This window comes from Mytilus californianus, unplaced genomic scaffold (assembly GCF_021869535.1).
Source record: "Mytilus californianus isolate M0D057914Y unplaced genomic scaffold, xbMytCali1.0.p SCAF_8, whole genome shotgun sequence".
NCBI lineage: Eukaryota > Metazoa > Mollusca > Bivalvia > Mytilida > Mytilidae > Mytilus > Mytilus californianus.
This window is the reverse complement of record NW_026262734.1, coordinates 26183189-26189211: the sequence shown is the minus strand read 5'-3', so window position 1 is coordinate 26189211 and position 6023 is coordinate 26183189. Positions and strand designations below refer to the sequence as shown.

The window sequence follows — 6023 nt, the reverse complement described above, 5'->3', positions numbered from 1 at the left end:
TTTTATCATTTAAATTTACAAAAGGATAACAGGAAACACCAAAAACATTGGACAGAACAGCAGACTAAACAACGCACTAACACCCAACTTCTCTGAAAATAAGATGATTGCTTACTAACACTTCATTTTAACTGTTGTTGATACAGAATTCAGGCTTGTATAGTCCACGGTTATATTCTCCAAAATTGAACCTGGCAGACAGGGGTGGGGATTAAGCAAGAAATAAGAGAAAAATTTGATTTTGCGAGGTTTGTTTACGTTCCGCCATGTTTGTTATTTAAATTGTAGAGGGCACTCATCATTTTCAAAACTAATAATTTACCTAATCCATATTAATATGCAATTTTTATTCAATATCTAATATAAACTGATAAATTTCAAAATTAAATGCTTCATTACAAATTTCGGGTTTCTTTTTATTGCATTGCATAAAATAATCCGCTTGAATTTAACGGAACGAAAAAAGCATATAAGTCAGCAGAGAACCAGCTTATGCATAACTATGTTTCTCTAATTCTTAGCCAATTTATCCCTTTATGCACCCATTGTATAAAAAAAATTTAATCAACGTGTGGTTCGTTTTATCTCAGTTCTTCATTGGTTAAAATCCGATTATGACGTCGAATTTACTTGCTTTCCTCTGAATTTCCTATTGTGAAAAAGAAAGAACACATCTTTTTGCAGATCATTCGAAAAGAAGGAATAAACTTGCCTGCGTATTGTTTGAAAATCATTAGAGAAACAGATTCCACCACCAAATCTCGTGTAATACGATATTTATCCACTCTCGGCAGTTAAATTTTAAATATTTAAAACGCTCGGCAAGCCTCGCGTTTTAAATTTGAAAATTTAACTGTCTCGAGTGGATAAATATCGTATCACACTCGATGCAGTGGTAGAATCTATATATAAACTACCAAGCGTTATCTTTTATTTGTTCCGTTTTTGGTGTTTCATACTGATGCATGTGTTTTGTTTTAGCTTAAGATCCTTCAAACATTAATGTGATGGATATGTTAAACATTATTTTACTTACAGATTGAACTGTTTTACTTTCAAAGTCATATTCTAGTGATATCTATTATTGTACGGATTTTCCATACACTACATGCTATTTGAACTTCCGGTTGAATCAAAAACAAGTTTCTCAATTTGTTTTTAAAGGCAGTGCTTTAATGCCTTTCTAGTTGCCGTGTTAATCTTTCTTTCCGCGATATCCAACTTATCTACGTGGGGGGTCATTAGGCTCCAAGTAGATCCGGAAAATGTTGATTCTCTCTTCTTCTTATTGTGATATAAAATGTTTTTTGTTTCATTTCATTTACATTGGGAAATAGATAAACGATCATTGTGTTTTGTTAGCTTTAAAAACTTTTGATATATTTGTATTTTACATTATAAGCAGTCAACCGATTGACAAACAAGAATTATTTGAATTCCGTGTGGAAAGAGGTCGGGTTAATTTCGAGTGTTATCTGCAATCTAGATGTTTATAAATCATTTCAGTCGTTGATATAATAATTAAAGGTCGACTGAACATGAATTATATTATACAATTTAAAGCGCATTTATGTTTATGCACGCGAACCCGTCTAACGTAATTGTTATTTCGCGGTTATATAAAGTAGCAAATTATCGTTCCTGAATAGGTGGCGCCGTGGTAGCCGATCCTGTTCTTCAACTTCCGGTTTCTGCACTGTGCAACTATTACAGTTGCATTTTTAATTAACGATGCCAAGTACATGTTGTTGTGTACCTGGATGTCATTTAAGAGGAGGACATGCATTTCCAAATGACTTAAAAAGAATGAAAAGTTGGATCAACGCCATGGCCCATACGCAGATTGGACAAGAACAAGATGAAATCGTGGAGTCCATCTCAATCAGCTGTTGTTTGCAAGGCACATTTTACTGAAAAAGACTACGTGCAGGAAACTATTCATGGTAAAACTCTATTTTCTTTTTAAAATATATAGTTATATATGTAATCGCCATGCGAATAAACCAAAGTTTGTTTACAACCGCAATTATCGTTTTAGAATAAAAGGGGGTGGTTAATTCAAGACGTCATAATTTTTTGGATTACGATTCAATGTGATCTGTTTGAGATTTTTTGGTGCTTGCTACAATTATAATGATTTCTTACAAGAGGTATATCATACTGAGAATTATTTTAGCAGTAATTATGCTAATGTAGTAATGACAGGAATGCATAAGCTATGCCTCATAGACTTTCTTGAAAAATATCAATGACAATGTTAACAGGAACAAAACAATGACATGCTCTCATCTATAGTATAGTTATTTAGGTACAAACAATGTATGTTTGTTGCATACGTCTCTCATTGTTTGTCCTCATTAGAGCTTATGTTTGTATGTTTGTCAATGCCGAATCAAAATAAAGTTTTACTTACTTACTTACTTACTTTGGATTTACATAACATACATTTTGATGTACATTGATTCAGGCTAACATAGTTTTATCCAGATTGTAATGAATAAATCTAGTTAATATTTTGCCAGGTAGTACAAAGTATGCATTGCTAATGGAAGTTCATTTAATTATCAAACAACTAATGTTTTATAACCTTTTTCAGGGCGCAAACCCACCATACAGAGACTTAAGTCTACTGCCATTCCCAGCCTATTTTCCTGGATTAAGCAAGAGACTGAATCGTCCGCAAAAAGAAAAATCAGGGCAGTTTCCTGTGAAAACAAAAGAACTAAACTTGATGAATATTGTAGTAGAAATCTAGAGGAAAGTTTTGATTGTAAAGTTGGTTTTCCTGAAGAAGTCATTCATACTGCAGACAGGATTTATGACTGTCCACCACCAACTGCCGAGCTCAGCCTAAATGTTGAGCTTCACAGATGGAATTACGCAAACACCATCAATGCCTATATTTTCAGCAGAGAATTTTGAAATGAAGACACGTGACACAGCCATGCATTTTTATACCTGTTTAGAGTTGTACATGTATACTAAATTTTTATTTGTTTTCACCACACTTGGTCCAGCAGCACATTGTTTGAGATACATATATTTTCAAATTGATAGGGTGTCATTTGAAAATCAGTTTTTTTATGACTTTGATGAAATTGAGGCATTATACAACCAACTTTGAACTGTCTAGATTCTAGATTGAAACTAGTGTTAAGAATATTGTGTAAACATGGATTGTTTTTATGTCTAAACAGTGGCGTGAGGCTAACACTTGGCCATTAAGTGGTTTAGTCAGGTATTTTTCGCCATCCAACTTCAAATTAAAGTTTCCTACAACTTGGATTATTATTGACAGCACAGAATATCCCGTGATAAAACCTAAAGCTCCTAGAGCTCAGGCAACCTTTTCATCATATAAAAACAGAAACACTGAAAATACTTGTATGTTCGACACCTGGTGGTTTAGTCAACTATGTCTCTAATGCATATGTTGGTTGTACCAGTGACTGTGAAATAGTTGAAAGATGTAGAATAGTTCAATTATGTGATCCAGGTGACAGTGTGATGGCAGACAAAGGTTTAAATGTGCAAGATTTGTTTGCTCACTTTTATCAAAAAAAGAAACAGAATTAGTTCCAAAACTCTTATACGGGATAGAAAAGTCTCCAATTAACACGTGCACATAGAGCTAATTATTGGACTTGGCAAAACATACAAAATTCTAATAAATCCTATGAATGGAACTGAAACAAAAGTTTCATCTGAAATAACATTTAGTTGTTTAATGTTGTGTAATTTTAGAACTTGTATTGTGCCAAAGGATGCATAAATAAAAGTGACACAATGAAGTTTGTTCTGATATATATATATAAATATTATTTACAATTACATGCACATGTAAATTGTAATGCATATAAAAATAAGGAGATGTGGTATGATATTCAGTGAGTTTATCGAACCAAAGTGCATAAGAAATGGGTTATGCAGTTACAGGTGTTACTGTCACCGTACAATCTCCAACAATTAGAAAAACTTGTGCCGTGTAAAAAATTTCAGAGATCTTACAACTAAGTTTGACTTTGGTGAATTGTTTATATCTGTTGATGTAAATATAAAAAAGAAGATGTGGTATGATTGCCAATGAGACAACTCTCCACAAGAGACCAAATGACACAGAAATTAACAGCTATAGGTCACAGTATGGCCTTCAATAATGAGCAAAGCACATACCGCACAGTGAGCTATAAAAGGCCCCGAAATGACAATGTAAAACAATTCAAACAAGAAAACTAACGGCCTAATTTATGTACAAAAAATGAACAAATAACAAACGACAACCACTGAATTACAGGCTCCTGACTTGGGACAGGCACATACATGTACATACAGAATGAGGCGGGGTTAAACATGTTAGCGGGATCCCAACCCACCCCTTAACCTGGGACAGTGGTGTAACAGTACAATATGAGAACGAACGATAAAAAATCAGTTGTAAGAGGCTTAACTCATTAGATCGATAAATACAAATACAAGTGGACGTGGCCGGGTAGTTGTACATCCAAACAACAAAAAGACACTAAGTACAGATCTGAGAGTACTCACATTTACTGACAGCTAGTTCAAAGCCACTAACAACTGATAAAAAAATCTTGCATCTAAGACTAAATTATCAATCCGTAAGCTCCCTTTAGAATTTTATAAATTTTAGATTTTACATTTCTGAGTTATGGGGTTTTATTCATTAAAAAAGGGGGGATTTTCCAGTTTTTGGACAACAACTCAAAAAATGCTTTAAGCAGTTCGCATGAAACTTTGGTGAATTATTTATAGCTATTGATGTAATCTCCCTATTGATTTTCCTAAATTTCAAATATGACATTGAGAAGAAATTGAACTTTATTTGTTTATAGTCTGGCAACAGATTTATTAAGTATTGCGCAACAGCACAGTATTGCACAACAGCAAGAAATCTTGAATTGAATATAAATTCAATTCATATAACCAATTTCAAGTTCTTTGACTACATTAATTCAGAAACTATAATATGTCAAATATTTAATTACAATCCAAATTCAGACTTGTATCAAGCTTGAATATTGTGTCCATTTTTGCCCCAACTGTTCAGGGTTGGACCTCTGCAGGTGTATCTAGCTGCGCTCAGCAAATCAGTTTATTTCTTAATTAAGAACTCCTTTTTGTCGAGCCTGTGACTTTTAACGCAGAAAGCTCGACATAGGGATAGTGATCCGGCGGCGGCGTTAGCTAACTTCTTAAAAGCTTTATATTTTAGAAGGTGGAAGGTCTGGATGCTTCATACTTTGTATATGGATGCCTCATGTTACGAAGTTTCCGTCAGTCACATGTCCAATGTCCTTGACCTCATTTTCATGGTTCAGTGACTACTTGAAAAAAAAGTTGAGATTTTTTGTAATGTTAAATTCTCTCTTATTATAAGTAATAGGATAACTATATTTGGTATGTGCGTACCTTGCAAGGTCCTCATGCCCGTCAGACAGTTTTCACTTGACCTCGACCTCATTTCATGGATCAGTGAACAAGTTTAAGTTTTGGTGGTCAAGTCCATATCTCAGATACTATAAGCAATAGGTCTAGTATATTCGGTGTATGGAAGGACTGTCCAACTGGCAGGTGTTATCTGACCTTGACCTCATTTTCATGGTTCAGTGGTTATAGTTAAGTTTTTGTGTTTTGGTCTGTTTTTCTTATACTGTATGCAATAGGTCTACTATATTTGGTGTATGGAATGATTGTAAGGTGTACATGTCTAACTGGCAGGTGTCATCTGACTTGACCTCATTTTCATGGTTCAGTGGTCAAAGTTAAGTTTTTGAGTTTTGGTCTTTTTTTCTAATACTATATGCAATAGTTCAACTATATTTGGTGTATGGAAATATTTTATGATCTATTTGTCAGTCACGCAGGTTTTTTTTTACCTTGACCTCATTTTCAAGGTTCATTGCTCAGTTTTAAGTTTTTGTGTTTTGGTCTGTTTTTCTTAAACTATAAGCAATAGGTCAACTATATTTGTTGTATGGAAGAATTGTTAGCTGTACATGCCT

General features: G+C 33.9%; 1 long non-coding RNA gene across 1 annotated transcript; it reads left to right on the top strand.

The window, feature by feature from the left end:
• The first annotated feature begins 1160 nt into the window (after nucleotides 1-1160).
• Nucleotides 1161-3791, top strand: LOC127711928 (uncharacterized). Its single transcript, XR_007986914.1, has 2 exons — nucleotides 1161-1943; nucleotides 2597-3791. It is a non-coding gene; the product is annotated as an uncharacterized LOC127711928 (long non-coding RNA).
• Nucleotides 3792-6023: the final 2232 nt, after the last annotated feature.